Genomic DNA, 17,038 nt, shown 5'->3' on the forward strand with positions numbered 1-17,038 from the left:
CCAAATATTTTAAGAAGAAGTTGTACCAACCTTTCAGTAAGTAGAGGAGGGAAGCCTTCCCAACTCACTCTATGCATTTTATGATACCAAAATCAGATAAAGACATCACAAGAAAAGAAAATTTCAGATTAACATCACCCACGAATTCAGACGCAAAAATACTCAAAAAATGTAAACAAATTTTATACCACAAGGACTGGGGTTCACTTTGAAAATTAAAATCAACCAGGTTGTTGCAGGAGCCCAAAATGGAATGTAGACAATGAAAAGTGAATCTAAATGTGGTACACATAACCTTGCTGCACAGTTGCTGAAAGAAGCCAAACCAAGTAATTCTTAAAAGCAGTGTTTGTTTGGCTATATACAGAAAGAATTATACATGAACACTTTGGTGAGCTGCTCACAGGGCTGGCAATTGTGAAACTATGTGCATTCTGGATTGAATAAATAAGTAATTAAAGTATAATTAGACAAGGTTTCTCTGGAGAAACTGTTGAAGAACTTACACATAAGCAAAGGGAACATTTCTAAGATGAACTCTGTGCACTACATTAGTTAGAGGTATCAGTATTAACTCTTTTGCACACACACACGTGTGTACACACACACACAGCCTACAGAAATAGATGCAAGTGTATAAATGGGAACATATAGTTCCAGTTCTGTCTGTTGAGAGGACTTAGAAGCAAAGATTCCCTAGTAGCCATGACAAAACCTGAATGCCCAGATTTTCTTAAAATTTCTTCTCCAATAAAATGAACCAAAGCTGCTTAGAAGAGTGGTTGACTACAGAACTGGGACAGGTAAAATATAAGATAATTCTGGAATACTTTATGGGGCTAAAATGTAAAGGAATCCTTGGGAAAAGCAGGGAGGGAGATGCAGGCATTTTAAAGGACTCAGGAGCTAATATGAAACAACTCATAATGATCTAATCTGGAACAATTTGAGCAATAAAATTAACAGTGATCATATTAGACATAGCCAAAATAATGAAATATTGATGAGACCATACAGATATGTGTCTGAATATATAAATGCAGAGAACTCTGACTCAGAGGATAATTCTAATCAAATGTAGAACAAGAAAGATATAAAATCACCATAGAACACCACAATGATAATTGCTTCAGGCAAGATCCACTGATAACCGCAAAATTAGTGGTGAAAGTTTAAGGATAAACAGGATTTTTGTGTCACATCAACATAAGACCCTCTTAAATATGTACTAGAGAGAAATAGTAATTATTCAGAGGAGAACCCTGGCCAGACACCACTTCAATTGTGATCAAGATTAACTTTTCCCATGTCCTGAGGATGACACATCACATGTGTGGGATTTTTTCTTAAAAATTCATAACCTCAATGTACTCATGATAAAACAGCAGACAAATCCAAATTGAGGAAAATTCTACAAAATACTTAACTGGTACTCACAGAAGACACTAATACAGAGTAATACTCAGTTTGGAGGAAACTAAGGAGACATGACAACTAAATGAAATGTGGGATTACACTGGCACAGGAAGAAAATTTTACTGGAAAAATGGGGAAATATGTTTAAAGTCTGAAGTTTAGCTAATAACATTGCAACAATGTTAATTTCCTGGTTCCAATAACTGTTCTGTAATATATTAACATGAGAAGCTCAGTGAAGGCTAGTTGGGGATTCTCTCTACTATTCTTGTAAGTCTAAAATTATATCGAATTAAATTCTTTTTTAAAGATTAAAGTTGTCACAAGTCATTTCTTAACATACACTAGGCATGATCCAACCCGTAGTGAAGTTGAGTGGGTAGATGACAAGCAGAGAGAAAAAAGGCAAGTGCCTTTTCAAAACATAGAAATCAGGACTCAGCATCTAGAGACATAAAGTGGTTCCAGTTTTTCTGACTGGGCCACAGAAAACCTAGAGTTAAAAGTCTGGCCACTCATACTAGTCACTTCTTCCTTCTTCCTTCCTTCTTCCTTCACTGTGAATTAAAAAAGTAGAGGCAGGAATACTTGACAAATTAGCAAAGGTCATATATGTATTCAATAAATATTATTATATGTAATGTAATTCACATTATATATTCTATGCATAATGTAGTAAACACATACATATATGTTATAAACACATATGTAATATGCATGGTTATATTAACACATATTACATATGAGTATGTAACGTTACATATATTTTATATTGATTACTATGAATATAATCATATACTAATATTATACATACATATATACATATATGAAGAAGAATATGGCAACCCATTTAAGTGTTCTTGCCTGGAAAATCCCATGGACAGATTGAGCCCGGCAGTCTCCAGTCTGTGGTGTCACGAAAGAGTCGGACACAACAGAGTGACTAAACTATATACATATCTTATATATGATGTATATATTATACATATCTTATATATGATGTATATGAACTATGTATTCTCATAAGTTATATATAATACACACATATACTGTGGAGAAAGCTGATCGCCGAAGAATTGATGCTTTTGAACTGTGGTGTTGGAGAAGACTCTTGAGAGTCCCTTGTACTGCAAGGAGATCCAACCAGTCCATTCTAAGGGAGATCGATCCTGGGTGTTCATTGGAAGGACTGATGCTAAAGCTGAAACTCCAATACTTTGGCCACCTCATGCGACGAGTTGACTCACTGGAAAAGACTCTGATGCTGGGAAAGGTTGAGGGCGGGAGGAAAAGGGGATGACTGAGAATGAGATGGCTGGATGGCATCCCCGACTCTGTGGACATGAGTTTGAGTGAACTCTGGGTGTTGGTGATGGACAGGGAGGCCTGGCGTGCTGTGATTCATGGGGTCGTGGAGAATCGGACATGACTGAGTGACTGAACGGAACTGAACTGAACTGAATACACATAATAGAGGCTTCCCTTCTGGCTCAGCAGCTAAAGAATCTGCCTGCAATGCAGAAGACCTGTGTTGAACCTTGGATTGGGAAGATCCCCTGGAGAAGGGAAAGGCTACCCACTCCAGTATTCTGGCCTAGAGAATTCCATGGACTCTATTAGTCCATGGGGTCTCAAAGAGTTGAACGTGACTGACTTCCACTTCACATACACATAATATATATTATATGACTATATTAATCTATAAATGACATGTATAAATATATGTGATTACATGTATGCAACATATATGACTTTGTTCATCAACTGAGTATTCATGTGGTACCAATTGTTCAAAGAGAGAATATAGAGATTTTTAAGAAAGATGAACCAGGCCCCAGTTAAGAAAATGGGGAAGGTGGGAAAAGGCAATTGCAGCAGTGGGTGTCCTGCTTGCTCCTGCCTGGATGGAAACTGGTCCAAAGCTTCCCTCTTCTGCTGCAACGATGCTGACCACTGGGTCAGGCCAGACCAACAACCTCCAGCTGCCCAAGTTCCAGGTGAACTTCTGACAGAAGATGATAAGACTGTTGTGTTGTCTTTCTGGCGAGAACTGACTTGGTAGGGGAATGGGCTTACAGGAGCAGCACTCTGGGTTCCCTCAAGAGCAAAGCTGGACTCTGATGGTCTTGCACTGCTCCTTCAAGAAACCACTGAGGGGCCAAGCAGCAAAGTACTGGGGAATAGGCCCTAGTGGGCCAGGAAAAAAGAACCAATTTTTAAGGCAAGTAGAGCAAGACAAAACAGGGAAAACTAAGACAAAACACCTCATAGAGATGGCTACTCCAACCAACTACAGGAAGGCCAGTGGGCCTGGTGAGCTCTACATTTTCCAGAAGCTTCTCGGCTGTGAATTAGTGCTGGGAACTGGCAAAGTGAAAGGCTGAGATGTTCTGTAGACTGAGATGGTTTCAGTCTTACCCTTCCAAGACGTTGTTAATCCACTGGCTTGCAGTTCTCTTCTCTAAGTCAAGGTCTTCAGCAGTGACTGGATAACCTATCTGGAGGGGTGGGGGCAGGATCAGTGGGTCATTTTGACTGGAGGGCAGCAGCAGAGGAATCCTGCGTTTGCAGGGCCTGGAACTGTCAGATGACTGTGAGCAATTTAAGTTTTGTTTCTTCCTTAAGTGGTCATCTGCAATTTTTTCATCCTCGATCTTCCTCTCTGGTTCCATTGAGGCTGAAGTGTTAAGCCGATGGCCTTCTTTGCTGGTTTTCTCTGAGAGCTCATGAAGATGAGATGACTCTGGGCCCAGGAGCCTGGCTGCACCTGGACCACTCCTGTGGAGCTATGGGAAACCTCTTGTGGAGCTGTATGAACTGGTGATGGCATTTCATTTGCTGCATGAACTCAAAAAGTAGGTCTGGAATTTCCTAATCAGGATATCTTCTGAGTTCTTGGAACAGAGAACCAGAGGCCCAGGCCTGGGCACAAAGGAAGAGAGGACCCCGTCGATCATGAGGCGTCTAAAGGCGGACTGAGTATTCCCACCCGGGTTAGAGCCCCTTCTCTGTTCATCCTGACTCTTCTGGGCTGAGAGCCCTTTCTTTTGCTTTGCTAGCCCCTTTCTGCTCTCAGCCACGGCTGTCAGGTCCTTCTCTTCCTTTCCTCTCAGTTGACCACTATCTTCTAGGGCCCTCACCAGAATCTCCTTTACACTAAGGTTTAGGAGATGAACAGAAAATGCAGACCACATACAGATGACTGTCTGCCTCAGAGGCAAATGGAGCGTCAGTTTGCCCTTTTGCAGATGCCATCCTCAGGATCACTGAGGTGTAGAACAGCTTGGCACTGCAAGCAGACGGCAATGGCTTCTGATAACCACTCCCGGGCACAGAGGGAAAAAAAAACAAAATAAGCGACGGGTTTGCTGGATTGAATATTGCCGTTGATGGACTAGGACAAACCGCCGTCGGTGCAGACGACGATGGGGTGAAGCCATGAGACCCCTCAAAGGACAGTCTGTGAACCAGGTCCAGAGTTGGGGCCCTCGAGTGAACCCGGCAAGATGAAGTAACACGGCTGGCGGTGTGCACAGGCCCGAGGCACTCGAGGCCTTTTGGCTGGTTCCCGCCCGGCAGAGCAGGTGAGAACGGGCTAGGGCGAGGCCGGCTCAGGTAACGGTCCATGAGCAATTCTGGACCTTCAACTAGAGTCTAGTGGCTCAGAGAGATTTCCGTTAGCTGCCTAAAGGGTACGAGGCAAAGCGCTTACTGTTGGGTGGTGTCTGTGACGTGTCGCTGGAATGCGTAAGCAAAGAAAGGGGACGCGAGGCCTGCGCGAGGGAGGGGTAAGCGCACCTGGGTGCTTCCTGCGGGATGCGGCACCGGTGTCGACAGGGCGCAGGTGTCGGTGGGACGCAAGTGTCTCGGGGTACAGGTGTTTCCGGGGCACCGGTGTCTGCCAGGCGCAGGTGTTGGCGCCTGGAGTACCAGCCCCCTGGGCGCAGCTGCAGTTCCTGCAACCAGGCTCCAGCTCCGTCGAGGGAAGGTGACTGGCAGTGTTCCCCAAACCTAATGGCTCCGGGCTCAGCAGCACCCACTCTATGCTGCAGCTCCGGGGTCAGCACCGGATACCCCAGGGGAAAGACATTCTGACCCTTTGCCACTGAGATCCTGGAGGCATAGCCACCCAGGTGTCCAAGACTGCAGGAGGGAACCAGCTGGATGCGGGAAGCCAGAGTGGATGTTCCCCATTCTGTTTCCTTTCGAATGAATCTTACTTTTCTGATACCCCACCCCCTCCCCCTCCCCTGGAAAGTAAGGTTTCCAAGACAGTTTACCAGAAGTAGAGAACTGGTATCTTTTTAGGCAGCTCTATATCCAGGAGCAGTGTTATCTGGGACTTAAAACTTGAATTTTGAAGGTTGTACTTTGCCATAACCCTAATCTTTTCTTTCTGCCCCTCAACAGATCCTGTTGGGCTTTGGGTCATTCCTTTTCAGTAAGTCTGTGTCTACGGATGGGAGAAGGGACCTGGCAATGCAAATTAGAACTCAGAATTTGGCCGTCTGTAAGTATTCTGACTGCAGTTAGAATTACTAGTTGAAAGGTGAACACATTAGAATATTCAGAGTATTTAAAAATCTTTGATGTTTTCATAACTACACTCACTTTGATTTGGTTGTTTTTTGTTTTGTTTTGAAGTATTTTTGCCTTATTTTGGATTATCATCACTTAGTGGATGATGCTTGATATTTTACTAGACCAGGTAGTTTTTCAAAGGAGTTTATTCCAGTCAGTGCTGTGCTCAGCAAGGAGAGAAGAGAAATATGATTTTGTGTAACCAGCATCCAAAAGGGCTATATTTTAACTAAATATTCTAGTGGGTTATAAAATTCAGGAGTTTGAGTTTCATCTTTATGCAAAAAAAAAAAATATATTTATTGACAACCTCCCAGTGTTTCTGTCTGCTGTGCTTCAAAGTTCTTTTAAAAATAAAATAAGAGAAAAAATCATGATGGGTGGATATACTACCACAATATGAGTGGAATTATTCCAGATATTTGAAGGTAATCCATTCCTCAGTTAAAGAAATAAATCTTAATAATAGCCACATTAAAATTCGTTATCCAATAAAAATTTTCTAAAGGAATTTTTCAACCATTACTTTTTATAACTTTGTATTCTGTATTGGGGTGTAGCTGATTAACAAGGTTGTGATCATTTCAGATGAATAGCTAAGGGACTCAGCCATACATATATATTCTCCCCAAACTTCCCTCCCATCCAGGATGCCACATAACATTGAGCAGAAAGTTTCATATTCTACACACTAGGTCCTTGTTGGTTATCCATTTTAAATATACCAGTGTGCAATGTTCATCCCAGAATCACTAATTATCCCTTCCTCCCAGCAACAATAAATTCTTTCTCTAAGTCTGTGAGTCTCTTTCTGTTTTGGAAGTTCATCTGCATCATGTCTTTTTAGATTTTGCATGTACAGAAAGTCATACAATATTTCTCCTTCTTTGACTTACTTCACTCAGTATGATATGCTCCAGGTCCATTCACATTTTTGAAAATGGCATTATTTCATTCCTTATAATGTCTGAGTAATATTCCATTGTGTATATGTACAATGGAATCTTTATCCATTCCTTAATCCATTCCTCTGTCAATGGACATTTAGGTTGCTTCCATGTCTTGGCTATTGTAAACAGTGCTGCAATGAACATTGGGATGTATCAATCATTTCGGATCATGTTTTTTCTCTGGATATATGTCCAAGAGTGGGACTGCAGGGTCATATTGTAGCTCTACTTTTAGCTTTATGAGGAACCTCCATACTGTTCTCCATAGTGGCTGTATCAATTTACATTTCCACGAACAGCATAGAAGAGTTACCTTCTCTCCAGCATTTATTCTTTGTGAGTTTTTTGTTGATTACCATTCAAACTGGTATGAGGTGATATTTCATTGTAGTCATGACTTTTGTTTCTCTAATACTTAGAGAGGTTGAACATCTCTTCTTGTATGTATTGGCCATCCAATCCCAAAGAAAGGCAATGCCAAAGAATGCTCAAACTACCGCACAATTGCACTCATCTCACACGCGAGTAAAGTCATGCTCAAAATTCTCCAAGCCAGACTTCAGCAATATGTGAACCGTGAACTTCCAGATGTTCAAGCAGGTTTTAGAAAAGGCAGAGGCCCCAGAGATCAAATTGCCAACATCCGCTGGATCATGGAGAAAGCAAGAGCGTTCCAGAAAAACATCTATTTCTGCTTCATTGACTATGTCAAAGCCTTTGACTGTGTGGATCACAATGAACTGTGGAAAATTCTGAAAGAGATGGGAATACCAGACCAACTGACCTGCCTCTTGAGAAACCTGTATGCAGGTCAGGAAGCAACAGTTAGAAATGGACATGGAAAAACAGACTGGTTCCAAATAGGAAAAGGAGTACATCAAGGTTGTATATTGTCACCCTGCTTATTTAACTTCTATGCAGAGTACATCATGAGGAACGGTGGGCTGGAAGAAGCACAAGCTGGAATCAAGATTGCCAGGACAAGTATCAATAACCTCAGATATGCAGATGACACCACCCCATGACAGAAATGAAGAGGAATTAAAAAGCCTCTTGATGAAAGTGAAAGAGGAGAATGAAAAGATTGGCTTGAAGCTCAACATTCAGAAAACAGAGATCATGGCATCTGGTCCCATCACTTCATGGCAAATAGAGGGGAAACAGTGGAAACAGTGTCAGACTTTATTTTGGGGGGCTCCAAAATCACTGTGGATGCTGATTGCAGCTATGAAATTAAAGACACTAGCTCCTTGGAAGGAAAGTTATGACCAACCTAGATAGTATATTAAAAAGCAGAGACATTACTTTGCCAACAAAGGTTCGTCTAGTCAAGGCTATGGTTTTTCCAGTGGTCATGTATGGATGTGAGAGTTGGACTGCGAAGAAAGCTGATCACCGAAGAATTGATGCTTTTGAACTGTGGTGTTGGAGAAGACTCTTGAGAGTCCCTTGGACTGCAAGGGGATCCAACCAGTCCATTCTAAAGGTGATCAGTCCTGGGTGTTCATTGGAAGGACTGATGCTTAAGCTGAAACTGCAATACTTTGGCCACCTCACTGGAAAAGACTCTCATGCTGGGAGGTATTAGGGGTGGGCAGAGAAGGGGATGACAGAGAATGAGATGGCTGTATGGCATCACTGACTCGATGGACATGAGTTTGAGTGAACTCTGGGTGTTGGTGATGGACAGGGGGGCCTGGCGTGCCGTGATTCATGGGGTTGCAAAGAGTCAGTCACGACTGAGCGACTGAACTGAACTGAACTGTATGTCTTCTTTGGGGAAATGTCTATTTAGTTCTTCTGCCCATTTTTTGAGTCGGCTTTTTGTTTTGATGCCATTAAGCATCATAAGCTGTTTGTAAATTTTGGAGACTAATCCCGTATCAGTCACATCATTTGCAAATATTTTCTCCCAATCTCTAGGTTGTCTTTTCATTTTATTTATTGTTTCTTTTGCCATGAAACAACTTTTAAGTTTAACTAGGTCCCATTTGTTTATTTTTGTTTTTATCTCCAGTATTCTGGGAGACAGATCAAAGAAATGATGCTGTGATTTTTGTCAGAGAGTATTCTGCCCATATTTTCCTTAAAGAAATTTATAGTATCTGGTCTCATATTTATGTCTTTAATCCATTTTGAACTTAGTTTTGTGTTTGGAGTTAAAGAATGATCTAAGTTCATTTTATTACATTAACTGTGCAGTTTTCCCAGCACCATTTGTTGAAGAGACTATCTTTCCAACATTGTGTAGTCTTGCCACCTTTGTCATTGGTGTCATAGATTTATTTGCCATAAGTGCATGGGCTTATTTCAGAGTTTTCTATCCTGCAACAGTGATCTATATTTCTATTTCTGTGCCAGTACCATGCTGTTGACTACTCTAGCTTTGTAATATACTCTGAAACCAGGACGGCTGATTCCTCGAGCTCTATTTATCGCTTTGGCTATTCAGGATCTTTGATGTCTCCATACAAATTTTGAGATTTTTGTTCTAGTTCTGTGAAAAATGCCATTAAAATTTGACAGGGATTGCATTTAATCTTTAGACTGCCTTGGGTAGTATAGTCATTTTGACAATACTGATTCTTCCAGTCCGTGAACATGTTGTATCTTTCCATTTGTTTATGTCTTCTTTGATTTCTTTCATCAGCATCTTTAGTTTTTGGAGTACAGGTCTTTTGTCTCCTGAGGTAAGTTTATTCCTAGGTATTTTATTCTTTCTGATGCAATCATAAATGGACTTGCTTCATGAATATCTCTTTCTGATCTTTAATTGTTAGTGTATTGAAATGCAACAGATTTCTCTGTATTAATTTTGTAACCTGTGACTTTACAAAATTCATTAAGGCGTTCCAGTAGTTTTCATGTAGCATCTTTCAGATCTTCTATGTATATGTACATGCTATATGCAAACAGTGACAGTTTAACTTCTTTTCTAATTTGGATTCCCTTTACTTCTTTTCCTTCTCTAACTTCTGTAGTTAGGACTTCCAAAACTACATTGAATAAAAGTACCAAGAGTAGGTATCTTTGTCTTGTTCCGAATATTAAAGGGAACACTTTTCACTTTTGACTATGATGTTATCTATAGGTTTGTCATGGTTATTGTTGTTCAGTCACACTATGTTGTGTCTATTTGTGACCCCATTGACTCCAGCACAACTGGATTCCCTGTCTTTCACCATCTCATGGAGTTTGCTCAGGCTCATGTCCATTGAGTTAGTGATACCATCCGACCATCTAATCCTCTGTTGCCCCCTTCTTCTCCTGCCCTCATTCCTTCTCATCATCAGGGTCTTTTCCAATGAGTCAGCTCTTCACATCAGGTGGCCTGATTAGAACTTCAACTTGGAGCTGAAGTTTCAGCATCAGTCCTTCGAGTTGATTCAGGGTTGATTTCCTTTAGGATTGAGTAGTTTGATCTCCTTGCAGTTCAAGGGACTCTCAAGAGTTTTCTCCAGCAACACAATTCAAAAGCATCAATTCTTTAGTGCTCAGCCTTCTTTATGGTCCAGCTCTCATATCCGTACATGACTACTGGAAAAACCATAGCTTCGACTATATGGAGTTTTGTCAGCAAAGTGATGTCTCTGCTTTTAAATACACTGTCTAGGTCTGTCATAGCTTTCCTTTGAAGGATCATGTGTCATTTAATTTCATGGTTACAGTCGCCATCCACAGTGATTTTGGAGCCCAAGAAAATAAAGTCTGTCACTGTTTCCATTGTTTCCCCATCTATTTGCCTTGAAGTGATGGGACTGGATGCCATTATCTTAGTATTTTGAATGTTGAGTTTTAAGCCAGCTTTTTCATTCACCTCTTTCACCCACGTCAAGAGGCTCTTTAGTTCCTCTTTGCTTAATGCCATTAGGGTGGTATCATCTGCATATCTGAGGCTGTTGATATTTCCACCAATAACCTTAATTCCAGCTTGTACTTCATCCAGCCCAGCATTTCGCATGACATACTCTGTATGTAAGTTAAATAAGTAGGGTGACAATATACAGCCTTGACATACTCCTCTCCCAATTTTGAACGAGTCTGTTGTTCCATGTCCAGTTATAACTGTTACTTCTTGACCTGCATACAGATTTCTCAGGAGGCAGGTACGGTGGTCCGGTATTCCCATCTCTATAAGAATTTTCCTTTAAGACAAGGAAAATTCCCTTTCCTCCCCACAAACTGATTGGAAATTCGTCTGAAATGGAACAACTTCTACAAAACAGCTTCTGAATGCTAGTAGAAGACCCTGAACGTCCAAAAAGGCAGTCCAATCTGGTTACAATGAGGTAGGGCAAAAGATCAAGATTTAAAAATAGACATGATTTCAAGATGAGGACTGTGACCCAGGAAGGGAGTCATGAAGGAGGAGAAGTTTTGACACACTTGGAAACCTCTTCACAGGTCTGGCCAGGTAGAGCTTTGGAACCTCAGAGGGGAGTGCAACGTTAGGTACTCAGAAGGCGAAACAGAGAACACACTATGATGCTCTTTGCCAAGCAACACTTCCCAGCTGAGAAGTGGCTAACATACCTCCATCCCCAACAGATTGTGGGGACTGGGTTTTGAGGCTCAGGCACAGGTGCAGACCACAGGGAGAGAAACAGGGCTGGCTGCTACGAGGATAATATGGGGGAGGGGCGTGCAGTGAAATAGCTGAAGTAGTAAAGGGCGGCATCCCAGAGTGGCAAGAGGTCTTGTCACCCGCGATATACTAGTTCTTCACACCCACAGTGTCTACTGGGGGTCTCCAAAACCTGCAAACCTGGTTGGACTCCCAGCAGGCAGAATTAGCCTCAACTTCAGCTTACAATCCCAGGAAAGGAGACAAGCCACATCTATTGCCAAAGCCAGGGAAAGTGCCTGAAGCAGTAGACAAAATGCCACAGATACAGTCAGGACCCCGGAGGTGACAACTACCTCCAGGCTGTGAGCAGACACAGGTTACTGCCCATACCTTGCTTGGAGTCTAAGCGGCTTCACTCTTCCTAGGGACCCACAATTGGAGCCAGTTCCTCTGGGAGAGCATACAACCTCCCTCAGGCTGTAACAACAGCTGGCAGGTCTTTACTTGGTGCACGCATTCCCCAGAATGTCCCAACTGTGGCAGCCATAACCCTCTCTTTACGCAGCCCAACTGAGAAAGTGAGCCCTAATAAGCCTCTGCCTTCGCCAGCTCATGACTTGGCAGAGAACACTCACCAGAAGATGATACATAAGCAGAGCAGGGCGCAAACCAAAAGCAGAGCACCAGGGGCTCTGTGACCAAAGAATAGAAAGGGAATGGGCTCCAGCAGTCACAGATGCATTGAATTAAATAGCTAAATTTGGCCTCAGACTATAGACATAGGGGCAACTGTGGAATTTGGGAGCAAGTACAAGCTGGAGGAAGGCCAGATACAAAGCTGAGTGGAACATACACTGCCCACTAAAGGTCCAGAGACCTTTCTAGAAATGTTGGAAGACTTTGGTGTGAGTCTCTCTGGGTGTTCTGGGCTGTTGAGTGTTGCTTTCACTAATAGTCTTGGGGTTTTGTCTTCTGTGCTGCATGGCTTGTAAGGTCTTGGTGCTACAGTAAGGAGTAAGGCCTGAACCTGAGGTGGGAAACCCAAGTCCATGATTTTGAACAACAAAAGAACTCCTGACACCACTGACCATTAATTGAAAAGAGCTCTTACAAAGACCTCCATCTCAACACCAAAATTAAGCCACACCCAAAGTTCTGTGTGGATCACAATAAACTGTGGAACATTCTGAAAGAGATGGGAATACCAGACCACCTGACCTGCCTCTTGAGAAACCTGTATGCAGGTCAGGAAGCAACAGTTAGAACTAGACATGGAACAACAGACTGGTTCCAAATAGGAAAAGGAGTGCGTCAAGGTTGTATATTGTCACCCTGCTTATTTAACTTCTATGCAGAGTACATCATGAGGAACGCTGGGCTGGAAGAAGCACAAGCTGGAATCAAGATTGCTGGGAGAAATATCAATAACCTCAGATATGCAGATGACACCACCCTTATGGCAGAAAGTGAAGAGGAACTAAAAAGTCTCTTAATGAAAGTGAAAGAGGAGAGTGAAAAGGTTGGCTTGAAGCTCACTATATAGAAAAGAAAGATCATGGCATCTGGTCCCATCACTTTATGGGAAATAGATGGAAAAACAGTGGAAACAGTGTCAGACTTTATTTTTTGGGGCTCCAAAGTCACTGCAGATGCTGATTTCAGCCATGAAATTAAAAGACGCTTACTCCTTGGAAGGAAAGTTATGACCAACCTAGATAGCATATTAAAAAGCAGAGACATTACTTTGCCAACAAAGGTCCATCTAGTCAAGATTATGGTTTTTCCCGTGGTCATGTATGGATGTGAGAGTTGGACTGTGAAGAAAGCTGATCGCCGAAGAATTGATGCTTTTGAACTGTGGTGTTGGAGAAGACTCTTGAGAGTCCCTTGGACTGCAAGGAGATCCAACCTGTCCATTCTAGAGGAGATCAATCCTGGGTGTTCATTGGAAGGACTGATGCTGAAACTGAAGCTCCAATACTTGGGCCACCTCATGTGACGTGTTGACTCACTGGAAAAGAATCTGATGCTGGGAGGGATTGGGGGCGGTAGGAGACAGGGATGACAGAGAATGAGATGCCTGGATGGCATCACCAACTCGATGGATATGAGTTTGATTGTACTCCGGGAGCTGGTGATGGACAGGGAGACCTGGCGTGCTATGATTCATGGGGTCGCAAAGAATTGGACACGACTGAGTGACTGAACTGAACTGAACTGAAAGTTTGGCAAATTCCACAGCTGGGTACCCCACACCATACTTCAGCAAAACAGAAGCTAGCCCTATACATTAGCAGGCAGGCAATACCAAGCCCATAGACACGCCAAAACACACTGCTGTATATAGCACTTCCCTTCAGAGCAATGAGATCCAGCTCCATCCATCAGAACACAAGCACAAATCCCACCAAACAGGAAACTTTCACGAGGTACTGGTCCAACCCCACCTATGGGGGACAGACTCCACAGTTAAGAGGAAATATGATCTTCCAGCCTGTAGAACTGAGATCCCAAGCACAGTAAATTATACAAAATTAAAAGATAAAGACCCCAGAGAGGAGAGCCAGGAAGAGATAAGAAAACCCAATCCAGCAGTCATACCGGCCAAACCCAAGCTCTGATACTTCCATGGCCAAGGGAAGGTGGAGTCTATCCGCTGACTGCTGGCTGCAGCTGGTGTGGAGTTTGAAGAAGAATTTCCTGAAACAAGAGAACAATATAAGAATTTGCAGAAGGATGGACACCTGCTTTTTAGCCAGGTGCCTCTGGTTGAAATTGATGGAATTGAGCTGACACAGACAAGAGCCATCCTCAGCTACCTTGCTGCCAAGTACAACTTGCATGGGAAGGACCTGAAGGAGACATTCAGGATTGACATGTACGCCGACGGCACCCTGGACCTCATGCTGATGGTGGCGCTGGCTGTGTTCAAAACCCCGGAGGAAAAAGAGAAGAGCCTTGCTTTAATGGTGAAGAAAGATAAAACCCAGAACTTCCCCGTCTTTGAAAAGATTTTGAAAGAACATGGAGAGGATTTTCTCGTTGGCAACAAATTCAGCTGGGCAGACATACAGCTCCTGGAAGCTATTTTAATGGTGGAAGAACTTGATGCTTCTGTTCTTTCTGACTTCCCTCTGTTAAAGGAATTTAAGACAAGAATCAACAATATTCCTACCATTAAGAAGTTCCTGCATCCTGGTAGTCACAGGAAGCCACCCCCAGATAGCCACCATGTTGAGGTCGTCAGGAACATCCGCAGTTCTAAAGGCAGCAGTCTTACAATGGCTGACTAGTGAACCAATTGCAGCATTGGCTCCTGTCACAAAGCAAAGCAAATGGTGTAGAATCTAGGAGTAATCTAAGTATAGATTCTAGGAGTAATGTGTCTGAAAAGAATAAAACCATATTGCCATCGGCAGCAAATGCCAAGTAAATGCAATTAAAAAAACATTAAAAAAAAGATAGAGAAACATGCAGCAGATGAAGAAGCATGGTAAAAAACCACCAAGACCAAACAAATGAAGAGGAAATAGGCAGTCTACATGAAGAGAATTCAGAATAGTAATAGTAAAGATGATCCAAAAGCTTAAAAATAAAATGGAAGCACAGATAAATAGACTGGAGGCACAAATAAAGATACTAGAGATGTTTAACAAGGATCTAGAAGAATTAAAGAATAAGCAATCATCAATGAACAACAAAATAACACATTAAAAATACACTAGAAGGAACCAATATCAGAGTAACTGAGACAGAAGAATGGACAAGCAAGCAGCAACATAGATTTGTGGAAATAACAGAAGCAGAGCAGAATTTTTAAAAAGAATAAAAAGAAATGAGAACAGTCTCAGAGACCTCTGGGACAACATTAAGCATAACATGAGACTCATAGATATCCCAGCAGAAAACAAAGGAAAGGATATGAGGAAATATTTGAGTTGAGTTGAGTTCAGTTCAGTTCAGTCGCTCAGTCGTGTCCGACTCTCCGCGACCCCATGAATCACAGCACGCCAGGCCCCCCTGTCCATCACCAACTCCTGGAGTTCACTCAAACTCATGTCCTTATACTAAAAAACTTCCCTAATGGGAAATAGATGGGGAAACAGTGGAAATAGTGTCAGACTTTATTTTTTTGGGCTCCAAAATCACTGCGGATGCTGATTGCAGCCAGGAAATTAAAAGACACTTACTCCTTGGAAGGAAAGTTATGACCAACCTAGATAGCATATTAAAAAGCAGAGACATTACTTTGCCAACAATGGTCCGTCTAGTCAAGGCTATGGTTTTTCCCGTGGTCATGTATGGATGTGAGAGTTGGACTGTGAAGAAAGCTGATCGTCGAAGAATTGATGCTTTTGAACTGTGGTGCTGGAGAAGATTCTTGAGAGTCCCTTGGACTGCACGGAGATCCAACCAGTCCATTTTAAAGGAGATCAGTCCTGGGTATTCATTGGAAGGACTGATGCTAAAGCTGAAACTCCAATACTTTGGTCACTTCATGCGACGAGTTGACTTACTGGAAAAGACTCTGATCCTGGGAGGGATTGGGGGCAGGCATAGAAGGGGACGACAGAGAATGAAATGGCTGGATGGCATCACTGACTCGATGGACATGAGTTTGAGTGAACTCCAGGAGTTGGTGATGAACAGGGAGGCCTGGCATGCTGTGATTCATGGGATCTCAAAGAGTCAGACACGAATGAGCGACCGAACTGAATTGAACTGAACATTAGAAAGGAAAAGCCACCTAAGTTCAGGAAGCCCAGAAAGGGCCATATAGGATAAACCCAAGGAGAAATACACCAAGACACTTATTAAACAAACTAAAAAATTTAAACACAATTAACAAATATTAAAAGAAAGAGTACAGCAACAAATAACATATAAGGGGATCACAATAAGTTCAACAGCTGAACTTTCAACAGGAAATCTACAGGCCAGAATGGAGGGATAGAATATACTTAAAGTGATAAAAAGAAATAACCTAGAAATAACCTAGATTACTCCATCCAGCAAGGATCCCTTACACATTCAAAAGAGAAATCAAGAACTTTACAGACAAGAAAAAGTTGAGAAAATTCAGCACCACCAAACCAGCTTTACAACAATGCTAAATAAATTTCTTTAGACAGAAAACACAAGCAAGGAAAAGACCTACAAACAATAAATGGTAATAGGATTATACACATCAATAATTACCTTAGAAAATGGATTAAATGCTCCAGCCAAAAGACACAGATTGGCTGAATGGATACAAAAACAAGATCCCTATATAAGGATCTTATACAAATTGTCTACAAAAAAACCCACCTCAGACCTATGGTCAGATGAAATAGACTTTAAAATTAAGGCAATTACAACAGACAAGGAAAGACAGTACATAATGATCAAGGGATCGATCTAAGAAGATACAACAGACATAAACATTAATGTTTATCCCTCCAACATAGAAGCACCTTAATAGATACAACAAATGATAACAACTATTAAAGGGAAAATCAACAGTAACACAAAAATAGTGGGA

The 17,038-nt window shown here is 42.0% G+C and overlaps 2 pseudogenes; one reads left to right on the plus strand and one right to left on the minus strand.

Moving 5' to 3' along the window:
- Positions 1 to 3,830: 3,830 nt before the first annotated feature.
- LOC129557399 (nuclear envelope pore membrane protein POM 121-like) lies at positions 3,831 to 5,043 on the minus strand (annotated as a pseudogene).
- An 852-nt stretch (positions 5,044 to 5,895) lies between these two features.
- Positions 5,896 to 14,807, plus strand: LOC129557829 (glutathione S-transferase A4 pseudogene; annotated as a pseudogene).
- The last annotated feature ends 2,231 nt before the right edge of the window (positions 14,808 to 17,038 follow it).

Source organism: Moschus berezovskii, chromosome 7 (genome assembly GCF_049115385.1).
Source record: "Moschus berezovskii isolate FMDL1 chromosome 7, NW_MosBer_1.0, whole genome shotgun sequence".
NCBI classification, from domain to species: Eukaryota; Metazoa; Chordata; class Mammalia; order Artiodactyla; family Moschidae; genus Moschus; species Moschus berezovskii.